The following is a 24,018-nucleotide window of genomic DNA, read 5'->3' as shown; positions in this document are numbered from 1 at the left end:
TGTTTTCATAGATAGTGGTCTTTCTATTAATTGTTATTTATCCTGAGCATAAAGCATAAACCGTGGATCCTATTGCATTATTAATATGCACTTTCAATACAAGAGAGGAACCCAATATTGTACAGAATTTGAATTGAATAGTCAAGAGTAATTAAAACTTTCTATAATTAAGTAACTTTGTGCATTTGAACTACTTTCAAAGGAGGGGGGCCCTTAATCTTAACCTCTGTAACAGATCAAACTAAAAACACTTTCAATACACTAGAGAAACAAGTACTTAGCAAGCATGAACATATAACTCTCAACAGTTGCAGTTCTGAACTTTTACTGCAGTTAAACACAAATTTTAGATACTTGAAAGATCCTTTCAACAAACAACATTAATTTTAACACACTCTAATGCTATATCAATTTTAATATGCCTTCAATAAAGGACACTCGGTAAACACTTTAGAGTAGGAGGAACCCTAGGTGGATATGTGACTAAGGATAAATCTTCGGTATGTACAAGAGTTCAGTCAAATTTTACCTTACATTTGGGTACACTACAACATCCTATGAGCTGATCCTTCACTGTACATTACTATAGTGTTCCATTACAGTGATTGCATGTTGGTAGGTGGATTTGCAGGTAGAATTGCTGGACTCTGTCATTTCTTGGTGGCGATGACAGATACCAATTCCAGAATAATTCCAGCTCTTTATCCATCCATCCGAGGCATTGGAAAGTGTCAGGAAAAGCCACTCTCGGAACCAGCACAATACACAACTTTTACATGAGCAGTTGATAGTTTGGTAGCTCGTCCCCAACTGACTCTCAATTCTACCTTTTCTACCTAGGCAACCACAATTTGCGCGCGCTACACAGTTCCGTTCCCGAGGGGGGCCACAACACCTTTTACATACAAAATAACTAAGAACACTAGGGGAAGGTCAGCAGTTTACATACCAGCAAACAAACATTTTAAATAAAACAGAACATTTGCATATATTGGTAGTTCTACACAAAATTATTTAAATAAAATTATTTAATTTTAAAGATAACCAAAGAGATTATATGAGGAAGGCAAAATATCATTACAGAGATTGTACTTCATTACAGTATCGAATTAATCGTACACTAATTACAGAAGTTCAACGATGGAATATTGAACAAAAGGTATGTAATGTCTTAGCTATGGTATTACAAACTCAGTGGAAGGAATCTCTCGTAAGTTCTAAAATGCTCCTAGCGCTATGATTGTGTGTAGGAGGTTGAAAAGAATAGGGTACAATGGTCGAGCTGCTCCTCGTAAGCCAAACACTTCTACTGTCAACGCTAACACTTGAGGTGGAGTGTAGAGCGGCGCCACTGCAAAGTAGATGACTGGAAACGAGTGATTTGGAGTGGCGAAACACGCTATACCCTGCGGCAATCCGATGGGAGGTTTTGGGTTTGGCGAATGTCTGGAGAAAGTTACCTGCCATCATGTATAGTTCCAGCTGTGAACTACGGAGAAGACGGTGTTACGGCATGGGAGAAATGCTGGTGTTTGGAGTCTGGTTCCCTTACTGTGCTTAAGAAAATCCTAAATGTGGAAGGATAACACCTTTTGCAGCTTGTGTACTGCTTACAATAGAGGAACAGCTCGGATACGACTGTTTGTATCACCGTGACTATCTTGTCATTAAGCGGTATCTGTGTGACAATTGTTTGTGGACAATAATGGTCCTGGAATGGACTGACATGCACAGAGTCCCGACAGGAATCCTATGGAACACCTCGCTCTTGTGCCACTTAAAGGATGATCATATGAATTTGCTTTTTGATGCGTTGACTGTTATTACAAAATTAATGTTGTCGGTGATGCTGTTGAGATGACCACTTTATTACTTTCATAAAAGGCTAGTATATATCAACAAACCCTAACCATTTCATAAATGCCTTCTTCCTCAATACTTCCTGTACAGGACAGATTTGCGGATAGTTAGTTTTCTGCAATTTATGTCCATGCAATGAGCCATTGGTTGTCTCATATAAAATATGTTCTTGGATTTGTTTCTTGGACTTCAACTATCTATACTAATAATAAAACTGCAAAATTGTCACGCCTGCACTTTGAAACTATTTGCCAAAAACTGTTTGCTGTTGTTGCAGGGAGTGTAACAGAATACAAACAACTATTTTAATAACATGGTCTATCTGTTTGTGTGTTTCAACATGCTCCAAAACTACTAGACACATTTTGATGAGCATTTCACAGGTAACTTGTGCGTTGCTTGGGCAACCTACAGGCTTCATTTCGTCAAAAGTGGATCACGGAAAAACAGATATCTTAGTTCCAGGTTTTGGGAGTCTGCTCAGCATGGTAGTTCGGATATTTACCTCGGCGAAGCAGTCGTCATAGCGTAGTACACCGAAGAACCAATAGGAGGAACTGTTAGTTTCCCCGTATGCAAAAGAACCAATAGATGGTGATGTTAGCTTTTTACCTCAGTAGCAGCGATATTTTCGGACGTTTGCGTCAATGACAGACTTAAGTACTGCAATCTTATTTTCAGGAATACAAAAACACTGAATTTATTTGACCAGGACATACGAATTTACTGATTTCGCTTTGTCTATTAGTAATTTAACGAACTGCTTTGCTTTTTTCGATATATTTTATTTACGTTTGACTTCTTGATTAGGAGAAAAAAATGTTCAATTGTGTGTGAAATCTTATGGGACTAAACTGCTAAGGTCATCAGGCCCTAAGCTTACACACTACCGAACCTAAATTATCCTAAGGACAGCCGGCCATAGTGGCAGTGCGGTTCTAGGCGCTACAATCTGGAACCACAGGACCGCTACGGTCGCAGGTTCGAATTCTGCCTCGGGCATGGATGTGTGTGGTGTCCCGAGGTTAGTTAGGTTTAAGTAGTTCTAAGTTTTAGGGGACTGATGCCCTTAGAAGTTAAGTCCCATAGTGCTCAGAGCCATTTGAACCATCCTAAGGACAAACACACACACCCATGCCCGAGGGAGGACTCGAACCTCCGCCGGGACCAGCCGCACAGTGCATGACGGTTAGGAGAAACCAATGCATTGAGTTTCTTTATGATATGGGTGTTTAACTACTAAGTTTGGACTTCGTTTTATTTACGAATAACAATGCGGGCACTTTGCTGTCCCAAGAAGCCAGTAAAGATCGTGAAGGGAAACTTGCTGCGTCTCTTTGGAACCTTCCGAAAGAGAGGCACGACGTAAATCTTATTTCGCTCCTCAGTCTTCATTACATTTTACAATTAAGTCTTTCAGCCACAGACAATTAGTGCTACCCTTTCGGAGCCAGGACGGGTCCCTAGTCTTAAATATTTCAGTCTGGAGTGTTTCCCTTACCAGATACTGCTTTGTGCTTTCTGATTCTTACAAAATCTCCCATCACAACTGCCGCCACCGCAGCAGATTGGAGCCGTTGCTGCTCCGCCAAGCAGAGAATGTGTTATCTACCAGTGCTCGACAGATGAACAAAAATAGATCAATAGGCTTCAATCCCAAAGAAAAATAGCCCACAGTATTAAACACAGGTACACTACCACTAGAGACGCAGAACTATGGAATATCAGGTCACAAAATTGATGCTAAACACCACACAGACACTGGAAATCACAATACGTCGGTGTGACAGAAAAACCAGTACATCTCTAAAAGTGACAAGTGCTGTATTGATGCGCTTGACTTTTTTGTTTTAATGTGAATACTGCTGCATACTTTAAAAAAGTAATATTTTGACGGTAGTGAAGCAACTAATCATAGCTAACACTTGGTTTAAGAATTGTGAAAGAAGCCTGGGAACACGGGAAGGTTTCCGATACGTTATATAATGGGACAGCAGAGATTTAGGAACCAGGTTTTAAACTGTAAGACATTTCCAGGCGCAGATGTGGACTCTGACACGATCTATTGGATATGAACTGTACATTAAAACCGAAGAAACTGCAAAAAGGTGGAAATTTAAGGACATGGGACCTGGACAAACTGAAACAATCAGAGGTTGTAGAGAATTTCAGACAGAGCATTAGGGAACGATTGACAAGACAGGGGAACGGAATATATAAGAAGAATGGGTAGCTTTGAGAGATGAAATGGTGAAGACAGCAGAGGATCAAGTAGGTAAAAAGACGGGAGCTAGTAGAAATCCTTGGGCGACAGAAGAGATATTGAATTTAATTAATGAAAGGAGAAAATATAAAAATGCAGTAAATGAAGCAAGCAAACGTCTCAAAAATGAGATCGACAGAAAGTGTAAAATGGATAAGCAGGAATGGCTAGAGTGCAAATGTAAGGATGTAGAGGAATATATCACTAGGGGTAAGATAGATACTGCCTACAGGAAAATTAAAGAAACCTTAGGAAAAAAAATCACTTGTATGAATATCAAGAGTTCAGATAGAAAACCAGTTCCAAGCAAAGAAGGGAAAGCAGAAAGGTGGACGGAGTATATAGAAGGTCTATGCACGGGCGATGTACTTGAGGACAACATTATGGAAATGGAAAAGGACATAGATGAAGATGAAATGGGAGATATGATAGTGCGTGAACAATTTGACAAAGCACTGAAAGACCTAAATCGAAACAAGGTCCCGGGAGCATACAACATTCCATTAGAGCTTCTGATAGCCTTGGGAGAGCCAGCCCTGACAAAACACTACAATCTCTTGAGCAAGATGTAAGAGACTGGCGAAATGCCCTCAGACCTCAAGAAGAATATAATAATTCCAATCCCAAAGAAAGCAGGTGTTAACAGATGTGAAAATTACCGAACTATCAGTTTAATAAGTCACGGTTGCAACATACTAACTCAAATTATTAACAGACGAACGGAAAAACTGGTAGAAGACGACCTCGGGGGAGATCAGTTTGAATTCCGTAGAAATGTTGGAACATAGATGAAGATGAAGTGGGAGATATGATAGTGCGTGAAAAATTTGACAATACTGTACCTACGAATTATCTTGGGAGATAGGTTATGAAGGCAAACCTATGTTTATAGCATTTGTAGACTTAGAGAAAGCTTTTGTCAGTGTTGACTGAAATACTCTCTTTCAAATTCCATAGGTGACAAGGGTCAATTACAGGGAGCGAAAGGCTATCTACAATTTGTACAGAAACCAGATAGCAGTTATAAGAGTCGAGTGGCACGAAAGGGAAGCAGTGGTTGGGAAGGGAATCAGACAGGGATGTAGCTTACCCCCGATGTTTTTTAATCTGTATGTTGAGCAAGTAGTAAAGGGAACAAAAGAAAAATTTGGAGTAAGAATTAAAATCCATGGAGAAGAAATAAAAACTTTGAGGTTTGCCGATGACATTGTATTTCTATCAGAGGCGGTGAAGGACCTGTAAGAACAGTTGAACGGAATGGATAGTGTCTTTAAAGGAGGATATAAGATGAACATCAACAAAAGAAAAACGAAGATACTGGAATGTAGTCGAATTAAATCAGGTGATACTGAAGGAATTAGATTAGGAAATGAGACAATTAAAGTAGTAAATGAGTTTTGCTATTTGGGAAGCAAAATAACTGACGATGATCGGCGTAGAGAGGATATAAAATGTAGACTGGCATTGGCAAGGAAAGCGTTTCTAAAGAAGAGAATCGATTTAAGTGTCAGATAGTCTTTTCTGAAAGTATTTGTATGGAGTGTAGCCATATATCGAAGTGAAACATGGACGATAAATAGCTTGGACAAGAAGTGAATAGAAGCTTTCGAAATGTGGTGCTACAGAAGAATGCTGGAGATTAGATGGGTAGATCCCAACTTGACTAGAAGAATGGATCGGTTGGTAGGACTAGTTCTGAGGCATGAAGGGACCATCAATTTAGTATTGGAGGGCAGCGTGGAGGGTAAAAATCGTAGAGGGAGACCAAGAGAAGAATACACTACGCAGATTCAGAAGGATGTAGGTTGCAGTAGGTACCGGGAGATGAAGAAGCTTGCACAGGATAAAGAAGCATGGAGAGCTGCATCAAACCAATCTCTGGACTGAAGACCACAACAACAACAACGAAGCAACTGTCCAACTAATGTAGCATGACGGAAACAGATTCCTTTACGTTGGCAATGTTCTTGACGTCTTAAACAAAACTGAATAATAAATTGCATTTATTTACGTGTGACGTACAGTTAATTTAACTGTGTTCATGTTCCAATGTGGCATTCCCATGATTTACATTAACTTAGGGACTGAACAACACTGAAACAAGCCACGTAAAACGAAGAACCAATTGTAGAGAGACAGGCGTGAAACGAACCATGGCTGCATCAAATGAAGGATCTTATTGAAACTGTTCCCTGTATGTTCTGCTATACGTAGCTGTCGTATTTTCTCTTAGCGTTCCAACTATTCTATGGAAACGTGCGTTACATAGTCGAGCTCAGAATGCAAACCTTTTAGGATATCACCCTGTTTTATTGCTACCTGTAAGAAAATTAAATCTGTAGTGACACGTTCTGTATACTGTTATTAGAATATCAAAGGAATACTGTGGTGCGTTTTTCAAATGCACACACGTTATTTTACCATGGTAAGACGGTTTGCAGTTGGCTTTACATGTAATGACAGTTGTAATCCCATGGTATCGTATGTCTGGATTGTTGTTTGAGAAGCTCTTCTTTTCTATTCTTACCTCGTAAATTATTCTCAAAGAGCGTTATAGTTTTGGCTAACGCATTGTAGGAGGACTCGTACGTGAATGTGTGTGGTTGTGTGTGTGTGTGTGTGTGTGTGTGTGTGTGTGTGTGTGTGTGTGTGTAAGTGTGTGTGACAGAAAGAGAGAGAGAGAGAGAGAAAGAGAGAGAGAGAGAAAGAGAGAGAGAGAGACCCTGGGGTAGGCTCTCCTGGTTGCAATCACGGCACACTGTCGAGCATACGGACGAATGCAGCTGCGACCACCTTCGGAAACCATGCAACCTGACTAATACACTACTGGCCATTAAAATTGCTACACCAAGAATAAATGCAGATGATAAACGGGTATTCATTGGACAAATATATTATACTAGTACTGACATGTGATTACATTTTAACGCAATTCGGATGCATAGATCCTGAGAAATCAGTACCCAGAACAACCACCTCTGGTCGTAATAACGGCCTTGATACGCCTGGGAATTAAGTCAAACAGAGCTTGGATGGCGTGTACAGGTACAGCTGCCCATGCAGCTTCAACACGATACCACAGTTCATCAAGAGTAGTGACTGGCGTATTGTGACGAGCCAGTTGCTCGGCCACGTTGACCAGACGTTTTCAGTTGGTGAGAGATCTGGAGAATGTGCTGTCCAGGGCAGCAGTCGAACATTTTCTGTATTCAGAAATACCCGTACAGGACCTGCAACATGCGGTCGTGCATTATCCTGCTGAAATGTAGGGTTTCGCAGGGATCGAATGAAGGGTAGAGCCACGGGTCGTAACACATCTGAAATGTAACGTCCGCTGTTCAAAGTGCTGTCAATGCGAACAAGTGATGACTGAGACGTGTAGCCAATGGCACCCCATATCTTCACGCCGGGTGATACGCCAGTGTGGCGATGACGAATACACCCTTCCTGTTTGTTGCAGCGTCAAGGGTAACCGCAGCCATGGTCTTTGGCGTTCCGTATTAGCCTCCTGAACCCACCGATTCCATATTCTGCTAATAACAGTCATTGGATCTCGACCAACGCGAGCAGCAATGTCGCGATACTATTAACCGCAATCGCGATAGGCTGCAATCCGACCTTTATCAAAGTCGGAAACGTGATGGTACGCATTTCTCCTCCTTCACGAGGCATCACAACAACGTTTCATCAGGCAACGCCGGTCAACTGCTATTTGTATATGAGAAATCGGTTGGAAACTTTCTTCATGTCAGCACGTTGTAGGTGTCACCACCGGCGCCACCCTTGTGTGAATGCTCTGAAAAGCTAATCATTTGCATATCACAGCATCTTCTTCCTGTCGGTTAAATTTCGGGTCTGTAGCACGTCATCTTCGTGTTGTAGCAATTCCTATGGCCAGTAGTGTAGCTGAACGAAGGCGTTTTCTGGTTTCTGCAGCTCGCTTAAAAATCCCTGGTACCTGCTGATCTTGATAAAGTAGTTTTGGATTCGTTGCTAACAGAGGAACTAGACAGGTGCAACAGCCTTAACACTCCTTGCTTCGGTGCCCATAGTTTGGGAAGCTACGATCATACTCTTGCTAACTCAATACTATCCGTCGACTTATTTTTACAGTAAGCTTCTCTATGATAGTGGTGAATAATTTCCGCTCTAATATACCACCGATCTTTGGCCTCACGTCACACTGCCGCAGACGGAGTGGTTACGTGTAAAGACAATCCACGAAACTTTATTTTCCTGCATTCAGTTACACTTCTTGAAATCAAATGTCCTTCCTCGATTGATTGCGCAAGAATTTCTGTGACTCAATCGTTCCATCAATTCGTCATTCGAGAAACAGCTACCGTACCACTAAAAGAGCAATATTACGTGGAGATAAAGAAGTTCGTGGGCCATTAAACATATGCACAAGAAAACGAAAAGCTGTTTTGTTCACATGTTGGCTTGAAACAAAGAGGGTGTAAGATTTCATTATCGCCGTTCTCCTAGCTTACGACCGTTTCTCATTTAAATGGCTGATTCTTTCAGCCCGTAGAACTGTATCGCGTAGCAGTTGCGTTTACATGTAGGTAATAACGTACGCTATGTTGCGTGTTAACAATGCAGCCGTCACCAAGTAAATCACCTCAGGACATTAAATTCTGAGTTGACTGCAAGTAACGTCAAGAATATGAAATATATCGGAGATTTAGAGTGTATTATCCGACTGCGAAATGTTATCAGAGGCAGATATCGGAAAACTTGTCCCTGTACGGAGCTACCACAATTTTATCTATGTTCGCTATCTCTAGTTTTCTGATGAAAATACTAGACAGATTGAACAGCAATTTTGTACCATTTGCACTTAAAACAATCCGCATAGAAATGTGGAACTCGCTTTTACTCGGAATAAATGAAACTGTTAAACGAAATACACTACTGGCCATTAAAATTGCTACACCAAGAACAACTGCAGATGATAAACGGGTATTCATTGGACAAATATATTATACTAGAACTGACATGTGATTACAATTTCACACTGTTTGGCTGCACAGATCCTGAGAAATCAGTACCCAGAACAACCACTTCTGGCCGTAATAACGGCCTTGATACGCCTGGGCATTGTGTCAAACAGAGCTTGGATGGCGTGTACAGGTACAGCTGCCCATGCAGCTTCAACACAATACCACAGTTCATCAAGAGTAGTGACTGGCGTATTGTGACGAGCCAGTTGCTCGGCCACCATTGACGAAACGTTTTCAATTGGTGAGAGATCTGGAGAATGTGCTGCCCAGGGAAGCAGTCGAACATTTTCTGTATCCAGAAAGGCCCGTCCTGGACCTGCAACATGCGGTCGTGCATTATCCTGCTGAAATTTAGGGTTTCGCAGCGATCGAATGATGGATAGAGCCACGGGGCGTAACACACTGTTTAAAGTACCGTCAATGCGAATAAGGGGTGACCGAGACGTGTAACCAATGGCACCCCATACCATCACGCGGGGTAATACGCCAGTATGGCGATGACGAATACACGCTTCCAATGTGCGTTTACTACGATGTCGCCAAACACGGATGCGACCATCATGATGCTGTAAACAGAACCTGGATTCATCCAAAAAATGACGTTTTGCCATTCGTGCACCCAGAGTCGTCGTTGAGTACAACGTTGCAGGCGGTCCTGTCTGTGATGCAGCGTTAAGGGTAGCCGCAGCCATGGTCTCCGAGTTGATAGTCCATGCTGCTGCAAACCTAGAACTGTTTTTGCAGATGGTTGTTGTCTTACAAACGTCCCCATCTGTTGACTGAGGAATAGATACGTGGCTGCACGATCCGTTACAGCCGTGCGGATAAGATGCCTGTCATCTCGACTGCTAGTGATACGATGCTGTTGGGATCCAGCATGGCGTTCCGTATTACCCTCCTGAACTCACCGATTCCATATTCTGATAACAGTCATTGGATATCGACCAACGCGAGCAGCAATGTCGCGATACGATAAACCGCAAACGCCGTAGGCTACAATCCGGCCTTTATCAGAGTTGGAAACGTGATGGTACGCATTTCTCCTCCTTACACGAGGCATCACAACAACGTTTCACCAGGCAACGCCGGTCAACTGCTGTTTGTGTATGAGAAATCGGTTGGAAACTTTCCTCATGTCAGCACGTTGTAATTGTCGCCACCGGCGCTAATCTTGTGTGAAAGCGCTGAAAAGCTAATCATTTGCATATCAGAGCATCTTCTTCCTGTCGGTTAAATTTCGGGTCTGTAGAACGTCATTTTCGTGGTGGAGCAATTTTAATGGCCATGAGTGTACATTATAGCTGGTACAAGAGACGAGAATTTAAAGAGGAAGAAGAGATGAGAACAACAGCACCTAGCGCCGAATGTAAATATCGAGGGGGTGAAAATTAGAATTTTTGTGAAGCAAGGCAAAGGAATTAGAGTAATAATAAATTCTGGAACAATGAGTACATTCTTTTTTAAATAAAATTCTCTGGAATAAGCAGATAAGAACCAACATCAAACGAGAATATTTAAAACAAATTTATTACATATGGGTCAGAGGTTAGTACAACGAAATGCCAACTACATTTAAAATTGGATTTGTGAAGATATCGGCTATGATATGAATAAATGAAAAATTAAGAAGCAAAGTAATCAGAGATAGATTGGATGTTCAGAACTCAATTATTGTTTTTATTCAACAGAAAGAACTACAACTGTACAAGACTGTCAAAAGGGTGCAAGAAGCTTACGGAATTCTGACAAGCTGTGTGACTCGAATGGGGAGTTTCTCAACGGAGAGTAATATTCAGACGTAAAACTAAACTGGGTCGCATCCCAAGGAAGTTTTATTGGGTTATTATCTTTCGCTATATATATGAAAGATATAGTAAAATTTGCATGAAGCTTTTCGCGGGTAATGCTGTTGTGTACGAAGAAATACAGGAAAACAAGCAGGTAATCGACTCTTGGAACAGCGATTGGCAATTTACTCGCAACATAAACAAATGTAACATATTTCGCATAAATACATTGAAAGACCAATTATTGTATGAATACACGATTGCAGAACAATCACTAGAAGCAATCATACCCATTAAATATCTAGGAGGATCCGTACGGAACGATTTAAAGTGGAACGACCACATGAAATTGTTCGTGGGTAAGTGAGACGGCAGAGTGAAATTCATTGGAAAGATCCTCTGGAATTGCAGTTCACCTCCAAAGGAGCAATACTTCAGTATTGCTCGTCAGTCTGGGATCCGTACCGGATAGGATGGATAGAGGAAATACATAAGATCCAAATATTGTTATTTGTTATAGATTTATATAGTAAACGCGACAACGCCACGGAGATGCTCAGCCTGCGCCAGTGGCAGATACCACGACAGGTGTGTCTGCATCATGGTGTGATTCATTATTAAAATTCTGATAGCGTACGTTCCTAGAAGAATTTACCAGCTTATTGCTTCTTCCTGCGTAAATCTCGGGAAAATATTTTGAACGTAAAATACGTAAACATTGTTAAACGAGAACTAAATTAACTAATTGAGGATGTGTTGCAGTTGAATGTTAAACCAAATAGTAAGGAACGAATCACAAACATACGAGATGAAAGTCTTGTCTGTATAAATATTGTAACTATATTCCCTTTAAAGGCTTTGAGAACTCGTAATGGGGATCGAGAAGGTTAAGTTTAGCATAGGAACTCATATCTGGAAACGTACCGTTTCCCGCTATACGCCAAATACCACACCACACGTTGCTCTCTGACTCCTGCCGTTTGTCGTCTGTTTATACCTACAGATAACACTCGATGTGATGACCATCGTCATAAATACAGATAAAGTACCTCTGCACGATCACCAATCCCTGGTCCTCTTTCTTCCGCCACAGCCACATCCCGCGCCGGCAGGTATCCCTTAGATGTCACAGGGGCCTCGTAAATCAAGGATTCCATGTGACCCCACAGGTAATGGGGTAGTAATCCAGTTGGTAGTAGTATGGTGGGTTCAAGCCGGGAGAACATGCAGCCAAGCATTCATGTCACCATGACCTCCTCACTGTTGTTCAAATCGTTGGTCCAGATAATAATGAGTTGGTACACCATTGTGATGCAACGAAATGTTTTGATGCACGGTATGGCTCACTCACAGCTCCATCCAGGAATCTGTCCCAAATCCCGAGACCATATCGTTCCTGAAAACCAAGGGGACTGGGGATGGGAGGGAGGACGGGGGGATGCACAGCATATGGGCTTTCTTCAACCATAAGACGACTGTTGTTGGAATTGACAAGACCTTCCCTGGTAAACTTGGCTTTATCCATGAAAGGGATCCATCGTGTGAAGCTGGGCTTGCCCACACAGTTGTGCAAGAACCACCTGTAGAGGTTGGCTCGTGACGCAAGATCCTGTGGCTGCATTGACCATACATTCTGTGGGTAGCACGAGTGTAGCTGCTGCTCGAGCAGAACACGGCGGACAGTTTCGTGATCCCCTTTCAGTCTACCTGCTATGTTTCTGGTACTTGCCATCGTGTCCTCTTCCACCTCATGGAGTTCACTTCATATCAAATGTGTGGTTCCCCCAAGGAGCACGACAATCGGCTCGATTGGCGGTGGGACGTACCCACCTCCGAGACCCACAGCTACACTGTAGCAAAGAGGAAGTGCGAAGGCACCTGGTGGTGTAGCAACCTCTCTGCATGCAACCGACGAGCAGCCCTCCTACTGTATCGAGATTTGGCGTACAACAACATCATGTCGTGTATTCTGCAAACGTGTAGTTCACCATGGTCAACAGCAAAACATCAAAAATTAAGTTTACGTTCAGCTTGCATTCTGTACTGTAGCGAATCACAGTAGCAAGTTCAAACATCTCCGAGCAGATCACAAACTCAGCTGAATGGCATGTAAACAAACCTGTAGTAGGTATGGAACATCAGATGGCCGTGAATGATGTACATAATACTCCAGTCAGTTCTACCGAATATGCGGGAGGTTGGAACATGTGTTGTGGTAGACTGAGGTGACAAAAGTCATGGGATACCTCCTAATATCGCGTCGGACCTCCTTTTGCCCAGTGTACTGCTGCAACTCGCAGTGGCATGGACTCAAAAAGTCGTTGGAAGTCTCCTCCCGAAATATTAAGCCATGCTGACTCTACAGCCATCCATAATAATGGAAGTGTTGCTGTAGCAGCATTTGGTGCACAAACTGTCCTCTCGATTATGTCGCATATTGGGCGAAATGGGTAGCCAAATCATTCACTCAAATAGTCCATAATATTCTTCAAACCAACTGTGAACAATTGTGGGCCGATGACATGGCTCATTGTCATCCATAAAAATTCCATCGTTATTTGAGAACATGAAGTGCGATAGCGGATGCAAATGGTCTCCATATAGCCAAACAGAAGCATTTAAAGTCAACGATAGGTTCACTTGGTACAGAGGACTCTGCCTGTCCCGTAATGGAGTCACTACCAGCTTACATAGTGCCTAGTTGACAACTTGTGTCCATGGCTTTATGGGGTCTGCACCACAAGTGAACCCTATCACCGGTGCGTACCAACTAAAATTGGGACACATCTGCCCAGGCCACGGTTTTCCAGTCGTTTAGGGCCCAATCGATATGGTCACAAGTCCAGGAGAGGCACTGCAGACAATGTCATGCAGTTAGAAAAGGCATTCTCGTTGGTCATTTGCTGCCACAGCCTATTAACGACAAATTTCGCTTTATTGTCCTATTGGATACGTTCGTCATATGTCTCACATTGATTTCTGTGATTATTTCACGCAGTGCGGCTTGCCTGTCAGCACTGGGAACTCTACACAAACGCTACTGCTCTTGGTCGTTGAGTGAAACACAGTGGTAGGGCAAAGTCGGTATCAGCGCGTTTTTTTATGGTGTGTTGCGTACTTTCTGGGACAAACTTGATTAATTTATGAGCCCCTCCCCTTAAGCTATTGTTCTGCTAAGTGGTTTATGACCCCCAGTGGGTTGATTTACGACCTTCTGGGGATAATCTCCTTCTAAGAAACCCCCTCCCCCTCCTCCTCCCTCACCTCTCTGGAAACCCCACTCGCTGATACAAGCAAACTTTTGATATCAAATTTATTGACTAATTAATGAAATCGATCAATTAACTAACCCCATCCTGTCCAGGGAAATCCCTTCAGCCCCCCCTCCCCATCTCACGCCACTACCCTCCCCCCTCCGTCCTCATCTGGAAATTGGTGGGTCTGTGCTGGAGAGGAAGGATCTCAAGATATGAAACTCAATTACGTACCAAAGAATATGCTGTTTATAAAATACAATTCTCGGGGATTAGAATTCTCTTGGTCATCATTCTCTGCTGTTTTGGAAGATGCAGGTCTTGTAAAATACACTGAAAAGGAGTAATTAAACACTATTTCCAGTCACACAATGAATACCACCAACATAATTCACCACACATAATTACATTCTTAAAAATCTGTTTCACTGACTGCACGGCATTGCATGCCCACACCCTGACCACTTCACCAGACTGCATCAAACACCGGTATCCAAGAGACTGCACTACACCCACTCGGGCCATGTGATCACTGTTGGCTGCCATACAGTGAGCCGGCTTGTGCATTGTGCAAACCGAAAGTCATGCTATTCCCAAACAAAGCATCACGTGGCGGCAACCCTTTGATATTGATATCTGAGAAATTCCTGTCGAAACACATGCTCACTCGCCCCCCCCCCTCTCTCTCTCTCTCTCTCTGTCTCAAGTGACAATTCCTGTCATGTTCAACTGCTGGGCCTGCACATGCCATTGGTCACAATTGGAACAAACAGCAAAAGCTGGGAAAAACCCTCGCTTTCCTCTGCGGTATACCAGTGCATTCAAGAACTCCTTCTAAAGCAAATGCCTGACTGGGAATCTATCCAGAAATACTGTTGAGGTCAATAAATTGATTGACTAATTTATGACTAATTTATTTCCTGTCATGTGATCGTGATGAAAGAGTATAAGATGGATGCAATAACTCACCAGCCTCAGTTGCAGACAGTCTATGGAAAAAGAAGAACCATGAAGCGTCAATAGCACTCAAGATCCTCATCTACCTCTCCACCGAAGAAGAAGCGTAAAACTAAGTACTCATTAAATGTCCTTGTTACTGTTACCACATGTAGCGGTGCATCCTCCTCTTCTTTGTCAAGTTCCCTTTCTTTGTTCAACTCTATGTCATTGCCTGGGGATGTTTATTATTTCTTCTTCTTCTTCATTGTTCAGCAGCCTGTGGTGTGTGTGGACCGGCATCAGCTACCATCGGTTTGTTGGGACCTGTGGCGAACTCTGCCTTGTTAGGACCATCGGCAGTAGCAGCACCAAGGAAGGATCCTGTAGCGCACCCGACCAGCATGTTGGAGCAGGACAACGAGCTGCTATTATCCACCCTGCTCGTTGATTTGTGTAATGAAGGCATCTAGCAAGCCCCTGACTCTCACAGGAACTGTGAAGGTTAGTTCAAATGGTTCAAATGGCTCTGAGCACTATGGGACTCAACTTCTGAGGTCATCAGTCCCCTAGAACTTAGAACTACTTAAACCTAACTAATCTGAGGACATCACACACATCCATGGCCGAGGCAGGATTCGAACCTGCGACCGTAGCGGTCTCGCGGGTCCAGACTGTAGCGCCTAGAACCGCACGGCCACTCCGGCCGGCGTGAAGGTTAGTACTGGTCTCAAACATAGGCACCATCCCAGAATATTCATGTGTTACTAGAAGGACAGAGTGTTAATGTGGATGAGAAGCTGTCAGTTCCTCACAGTAATCTACCGCTTTTCACTTCAACTTGTTATCGAACAGCTATAGGCTCAAAGTGCTTAAATATTGGCACAGAACCATAAGTGTGCAGTGCCTGGCGTGTCGAATTGGAGATTGAAAATGCATCGAGAAATGTTAAAGTATGGTTTATGGAGCCAGAATGTGATGAACTGTGTTGTGCAGAACACTATATCAACCAACAGATGGCTTTTGGGTATTCTCCATCTGTGGACATTTATTGTGGTGACCTGACGCTATCTATAATATCATTGTACAATGGCGTGATATTTATGGTGAAATCTGGAGGTACATTCATTTACCTGCAAACTCCACCATCACAAAGTTGTTCGGTCTACAGATGGTGCTATCAGTTTTGCTGGAAAGACTGAATGATTTATGGATTCTTCCCATCAGAGGTAAGGGGGTATAAATTCGTAGATACCCCTACCAACGGTGTTTACCCCCAATAACAGTTAAGGCTTTGGATTAACTGGAGCTGCGTATTGTGAACGAGGATAATCAACCTGTCGATTTTCGCGACAAGGAAATGATTGCACGGCTACATCTAAGGTGGAACCTGCAGTGACTTTGAACGTGGAGAGACCCAGAAGCGATGATGGCCTTCAATCAGCAGGGACCTTTTGGAAGCAGAATCGATTACCTTCAGCCTACCGGACCGGAAGCGTCGGCGGGGTGCTTCAACCAGTCATGGATCGCAGCAAAGTGCACAACGTGTAGTGCAGCACTTCACAAAAAAAAACAGCAAAGTGATAACACGTGCAAACTTCGAGTTTCCTGTATCGGCAGGTCTGAAGCGGCGCACTGACGACGTTCAGTGTAACTAGTCCGGTGGAACATGTAAAGTGTATTATACACCAGGAATATTACTCGCACAAACCTTATGCATCAACCACATTTAACAAGAAAGATGAAATTAGGATTATCATCCTACAACAAGACGTTTTAACCCTCCCAAGCAAGAATTTTATATATCTTTAGGGACAATTTACGAAAAGAAACGGTACTGCTACAACGGCATTGAATCTTACACGTAATGCTTTAGCATTTCTGTTTCATGAGATACGATATGAACTTACCGGTCTCGAGATTGACCGTACACGTAATGTAGCCATAACATCAACTCTTAAACGTATGTCTCTGCTTCTCCCTCGGACCTGAATGGTTTGGAAAATGATTGATGGTTCGTTGACGAGCCAGGGGATAGAACAGTGGAAGAGTACAAGAGACATACTGCATGTATACCTTTAAAATTGCTTATGGGATAATTTCAGGACATGCGATGAATTGTTATGAATGTTAAACAGTAACTTATTCTCGTACGGAGTGCAGTGGATAACAACCCATGCATTCAAGGAGCCCAAGAGGAGAATGAGATCACCATCAATAAAATACTATGGAAAATGCCACACATCACAGTATCGGATGAGCAGCGCTTGAAGCTTTTAAAAGTCTTGACTTCCGGTGTATCTACCGTCATCTGTCCAGTCATGGGAGGTTTTCGAGTACCCAGTGCTACCGACTGCAAGCAGACAAATGTGGTTTAAATTTTCTTTTATTATTAATTCTGAATGAATCGTGCATGGATAGGTGCTAGGGACTGAGCCATCTTATTACAATAATTAACTAATTTCTTAAATAAATAATGATTGTAAATATATTACTTTTGTTAGACGCGCCTGACAATCACTTTTTTGTGTTAGGTCCATTCTGATTCTTTTACTCGACCGTAGATATCTCTTCAAATGAAAACCTCTTTCATCGGACTCCGAACAAATGGTTCGTACTGGACTGTTCATGTGGATTTAATGAACAGGGACCTCGTCAAGGCGCAGTATATCTCTGGATGACTTTTAACATAAAATGAAACAAGTATTAAATAGTATCACTGATTAACTGTAAGATCTACAAGATCACCTATGGTAGAGGACATCTCCATTACGTCCAACACTAGGGTGCTATTACAATGCCGGAAAGCCCTGGCAATAATAGCAATTTATGGGACAATTAAACTGAGGATATGAACTGAAGTTTGTGTTGGGAACGGCATTCGACTTCCATAGTTCGTGCAGCAATGTTGACTATAGCACTGCAGTGGTGTAATGGTCAGCTATTACACCTAGTAAACAAGAACAGCTGGCATGGAGTACAAATTTTATTTCATTTCTTCAGCTTCCACCATTATCGCAATATCACCATGTTCAATTATCCCACGTAGACAATAAATTTACAATGAGACATGCATTAAATCTGTTGCTGTGAGCAACAGTGTGCAAGTGCACCTAGTATGATTGCGCCTCTACAAAATATAAATGACAATCGTGGTGCGCCGTACAAAGCTGCCGTACTCGCAGAAAAGCGGCCATCTTGGCTCGCTTCTAAAACAAAAAAGATGCCGTTCCCTCCACAAAAATAATTGAGGGACATAATTCCACATTTGTTTTTGGAGTTGAATTTTACTGTCGATACAACCGTTTTTAATTAATACTTTATTTATTTATTACGATTTAAACATTTCGCATGTAAATTACACTCCTCCTGCAGATGTGCCTTTAAAGTGGTCTATTAAAACCTCTGCTCAGCTGGAGACGCGCAGATTAATCATACTTGCTTTTCAAACTCATAGAAGAGGGAGTATAGCAAATGATTCCACCATATTTGATAACTCTAAGTTATCAGAGTCTGCCTGAACTCCGAATTCGACCAGTAGGAACAGGACTTCTGGTCAGGTGAAGACAGAGTTATAAATACAAAATTAGATAAGGGTAATGCAGGAGTAGGTTTAAGAATGAGTAAAAAAATAGGAACGTGGATAAGTTACTATGATGAGCATAGAGAACACATTGTAGCTAAGACTACCACGAATCCCACACCCACCAAAGTAGTACACAAGTTAATATGCCAATTAGCTCCGCAAATGAGAAGGAGATTGTGGAAATATATGATGCGATAAAAGAAATAATTCAAATAGTTAAGGGAGCCGAAAATTTAATTGTCATGGGGGACTGGAATTCAATAGTAGGAAAATGTAGAGAAGGAAAAGTAGAAGGTGAATATGGACTCGGAGAAAGGAACGGAACAGGAAGCCACATAGTAAAATTTTCCACAGAGCATAAATTAATTATAGCTAACACTTGGTTAAAGAATCATGAGTGAAAGTTGTATATGTGGAACAACCCTGGAGTCACCGGAACGTTTCAGATTGGTTATGTAATGGTTACCCAGAGATTTAGGAACGAGATTTGAAACTGTAAGACATTTCCAGGGGCATATGCGGACTCTGACCACAATTTATTGGTTATGAACTGCAGATTAAAACTGAGGAAACTGCAAAAAGACAGGAATTGAAGAATATGGGACCTGTATAAAATTAAAGAACCAGAGTTTCTAGAGGGTTTCAGGGGGAGCATTAGGGAACGATTGACAAGACAGGGGAACGGAATATAGAAGAAGAATGCGTAGCTTTGAGAGACGAAGTAGTGAAGGCAACAGGGGATCAAGTAGGTAAACAGACGAGGGTTAGTAGAAATCCTTTAGTAACACAAGAGATATTGAATTTAATTGATGAAAGGAGAAAATATAAAAACGCAGTAAATGAAATAGGCAAAAAGGAATACAAACGTTTCAAAAATGATATCGACAGGAAGTGCAAAATGGCTCAGCAGGGAAGGCTAAGAGGACAAATGTAAGGATGTAGAGGCATATATCACTAGGGGTAAGATAGATACTACCTACGGGAAAATTGAAGAGACCTTTGGTAAAAAGAGAACCACTTGTATGAATATCAAGAGCTCAGATGGAAAACCAGTCATAAGCAAAGAAGGGAAAGCACAAAGGTGGAAGGCCAATTGCCCTCAGACTTCAAGAAGAATATAATAATTCCAATCCCAAAGAAAGCAGGTGTTGACAGATGCGAAAATTACCGAACTATCAGTTTAATAAGTCACGGTTGCAAAATACTAACACAAATTCTTTACAGACGAATGGAAAAACTGGTAGCAGCCGACCTCGGGGAAGATCAGTTAGGATTCCGGAGAAATGTTGGAGCACGTGAGGCAATACTGACCCTACGAATTATCTTAGAAAATAGGTTAAGGAAAGGCAAACCTACGTTTATAGCATTTCTAGACTTAGAGAAAGCTTTTGACAATGTTGACTGGAATACTCTCTTTCAAACTCTGAAAGTGGCAGGGATAAAATACATGGAGCGAAAGGCTATTTACAATTTGTACAGAAATTGTATAAGAGTCGAGGGACATGAAAGGGAAGCAGTGGTTGGGAAGGGAGTGAGACAGGATTGTAGCCTCTCCCCGATTTTTATTCAATCTGTATATTGAGCAAGCAGTAAAGGAAACAAAAGAAAAATTTGGAGTAGGAACTAAAGCCCAGGGAGAAGAAGTAAAAACTTCATGTTTGTCGATGACATTGCAATTTTGGCAGAGACAGCAAAGGACTTGGAATAGCAGTTGAACGGAATGGACTGTATGTTGAAACAGATGATCATCAACAAAAGCAAAACGAGGATAATGGAATATAATTGAATTAAATCAGGTGATGCAGAGGGAATTTGATTAGTAAATGAGACACTTAAAGTAGTTTCTGAGTTTTGCGATTTGGGAAGCATAATAACTGATGATCCTCGAATTAGGGGGGACATTCAGAGGGATGTAGGTTGCAGTAGTTACTCGAAGATGAAGAGGTTTGCACAGGATAGAGTAGCATAGTAACATGGAGAACTGCATCAAACCAGTCTTCGGAATATATATATATATATATATATATATATATATATATATATATATATATGTGTGTGTGTGTGTGTGTGTGTGTGTGTTTTCTGCAACTCTCGGAACCGGAGCCGAGGTGATACAAAACTTTTTTAATATTTATATGCAACATGCAATGTCATAAGCAATAAAAAGGGTAAAAATGATTTTTATGTTGATATCTATTCAAATTTTCTGTACAGGTACCGGAACTTTTGGAACACACAAATATAAAAGTTTTGTATCAGCTCGGTTCTAAAAGTTCCGGAACCTGTACAGAAAATAAGAATAGAGATCAACATAAAAATCATTTCTGCCCTTTTTATTGGTCATGAAAACCACACATTGCATGTTGTACCAACATACAGCGAGACCTTCAGAGGTGGTGGTCCAGATCAGATTCCTGTACACACCAGTACCTCTAACACCCAGTAGTACGTCCTCTTGCATCGATGCATGCCTCTATTTGATGTGGCATACTATCCACAAATTCATCAATGAATTGTTGGTCCAGATTGTCCCACTACTCAATGGCGATGCTGGGTATATCTCTCCAAGTGGTTGGTGGGTCACGTCATCCATAAACAGCCCTAATCAATCCATCAAAGGAATGTTTGATAGGGTTCGCGTCTGGAGAACATGATGGCCACTCTAGTCGAACGATATCGTTATCCTGAAGGAAGTCATTCACAAATGTGCACCATGGGGCGCGAATTGTCGTCCATGAAGACGAATGCCTCGCCAATACGCTGCCGATATGGTTGCACTATTGGTTGGAGGATGGAATTAACATACCGTACAGCCATTATGGCCCCACATCATGCCACCCCAAAACAGCAGGGAACCTCCACCTTGCTGCACTTTCTGGACAGTGTGTCTAACCCTGACTGGGTTGCCTCCGAACACGTCTTCGACGATTGACTGGTTGAAGGCATAAGCGACACTCATCGGTGAAGAGAACGTGATGCCAGTCCTGAGCGGTCCATTCATCATGTTGTTGGGCCCATCTGCACCGCGCTGCATGGTGTCGTGGTTGCAAAGATGGGCCTCGCCATGGACGTCAGGAATGAATTTGTGCATCATGCAGTCTATTACGCACAGTTTGAGTAGTAACACAACGTTCTGTGGCTGCACGAAAAGCATTATTCAACATGGTGGCGTCGCTGTCAGGGTTCCTCCGAGCCATAATCCGTAAGTAGCGGTCATCCACTGCAGTAGTAACCCTTGGACGGCCTGAGCGAGGCATGGCATCGACAGTTCCTGTCACTCTGTATCTCCTCCATGTCTGAACAACATCGCTTTGGTTCACTCCGAGATGCCTGGATACTTCCCTTCCTGGCACAAAGTAACAATGCGGGCGCGATCGAACGACGGTACTGACCGTCTAGGCATTGTTGAACTACAGACAACACGAGCTGTGTAGCTCCTTCCTGGCGGAATGACATGCATGACCCCCTCTGTCTAATGGGTGCGGGTCATGCATGTTTGTTTAGATCTTAGGGTGGGCTTAGTGACATCTCTGAATAGTCAAAGAGACTGTGTCTGTGACACAATATCCACATTTGGCGTCTGTCTTCAGGAGTTCTGGGAACTGGGGTGGCCCGCATCTCGTGGTCGTGCGGTAGCGTTCTCGCTTCCCACGCCCGGGTTCCCGGGTTCGATTCCCGGCGGGGTCAGAGATTTTCTCTGCCTCGTGATGGCTGGGTGTTGTGTGCTGTCCTTAGGTTAGTTAGGTTTAAGTAGTTCTAAGTTCTAGGGGACTTATGACCACAGCAGTTGAGTCCCATAGTGCTCAGAGCCATTTGAACCATTTTGGAACTGGGGTGATGCAAAACTTTTATATATATAAAAGCATAAAAAAGAAAAATATGTGTGCACACAGCCACACACACACACACACACATATATATATATATATATATATATATATATATATATATATATATATATATATATATGGAGAGCTGCATAAAACCAGTCTCAGGACTGAAGACCACAACAACAACAACACACACACACACACACACACACACACATATATATATATATATATATATATATATGCTTATGCTGTTGCACATACACACATACATATAAACATGTACACAGTACACATAAATAAATAAATATTTACACACACACACAATTACTTGCACTATGATAAAAGAGTCATACTACTCTGCAGACATATACACTCACACTCATTCTCTTTCTCACTCAAGAGTCCCCCCACGCCTTCTCTCACTACAAGTGAATAGCGTGAGTATGGGAGAGTTCCAGTCCCATCATCACAAATGGCTCTTTTATTGTCATGAGGCGACAGGCCGATTTTAGGCTGCAGCACAGAATACACTTCGTGTGTTGTGCTGTCCCATATGTGGCGGCTGTGGTGCAGCACCATGAACACTGCTGTACATGCTCCGCATATTGTCTTTGATAGAGAGGGCTCTTGGTGACATACAGTGCACACCCTTTGCCTGCCTCACACGTGAAAAACTATGAGAAAAAATTATTTTTTAGAATATTTCACTTACAGGAGATCTGTGATGTCTCCCACTTATCCTTGACACACACCCCTCTCTTTTCATCTTCTTCTATCAGGAAATCATCTACAACAATGACAAAGAATAAGCACAATCTACATCTACATCCATACTCCGCAAGCCACCTGACGGTGTGTGGTGGAGGGTACCTTGAGTACCTCTATCGGTTCTCCCTTCTGTTCTAGTCTCGCATTGTTCGTGGAAAGAAGGATTGTCGGTATGCTTCTGTGTGGGCTCTAATCTCTCTAATTTTATCCTCATGGTCTCTTCGCGAGATATACGTAGGTGGGAGCAATATACTGCTCGACTCTTCGGTGGATGTATGTTCTCGAAACTTTAAAAAAAGCCCGTACCGAGCTACTGAGCGTCTCTCCTGCAGAGTCCTCCACTGGAGCCTATCCATCATCTCCGCAACGCCCCCGCGACCACCAAACGATCCCGTAACGAAGCGCGCTGCTCTCCGTTGGATCTTCTCTATCTCTTCTATCAATCCTATATGGTACGGATCCCACACTGCTGAGCAGTATTCAAGCAGTGGGCGAACAAGCGTACTGTAACCTACTTCCTTTGTTTTCGGATTGCATTTCCTTAGGATTCTTCCAATGAATCTCAGTCTGGTATCTGCTTTACCGACGATCAACTTTATATGATCATTCCATTTTAAATCACTCCTAATGCCTACGCCCAGATAATTTATGGAATTAGCTGCTTCCGGTTGCTGACCTGCTATTTTGTAGCTAAATGATGAGGGATCTACCTTTATATGTATTCG

Source organism: Schistocerca cancellata, chromosome 1 (assembly GCF_023864275.1).
Source record: "Schistocerca cancellata isolate TAMUIC-IGC-003103 chromosome 1, iqSchCanc2.1, whole genome shotgun sequence".
In the NCBI taxonomy this organism is placed as follows: domain Eukaryota; kingdom Metazoa; phylum Arthropoda; class Insecta; order Orthoptera; family Acrididae; genus Schistocerca; species Schistocerca cancellata.
Note: the sequence above shows the minus strand (reverse complement) of the source record.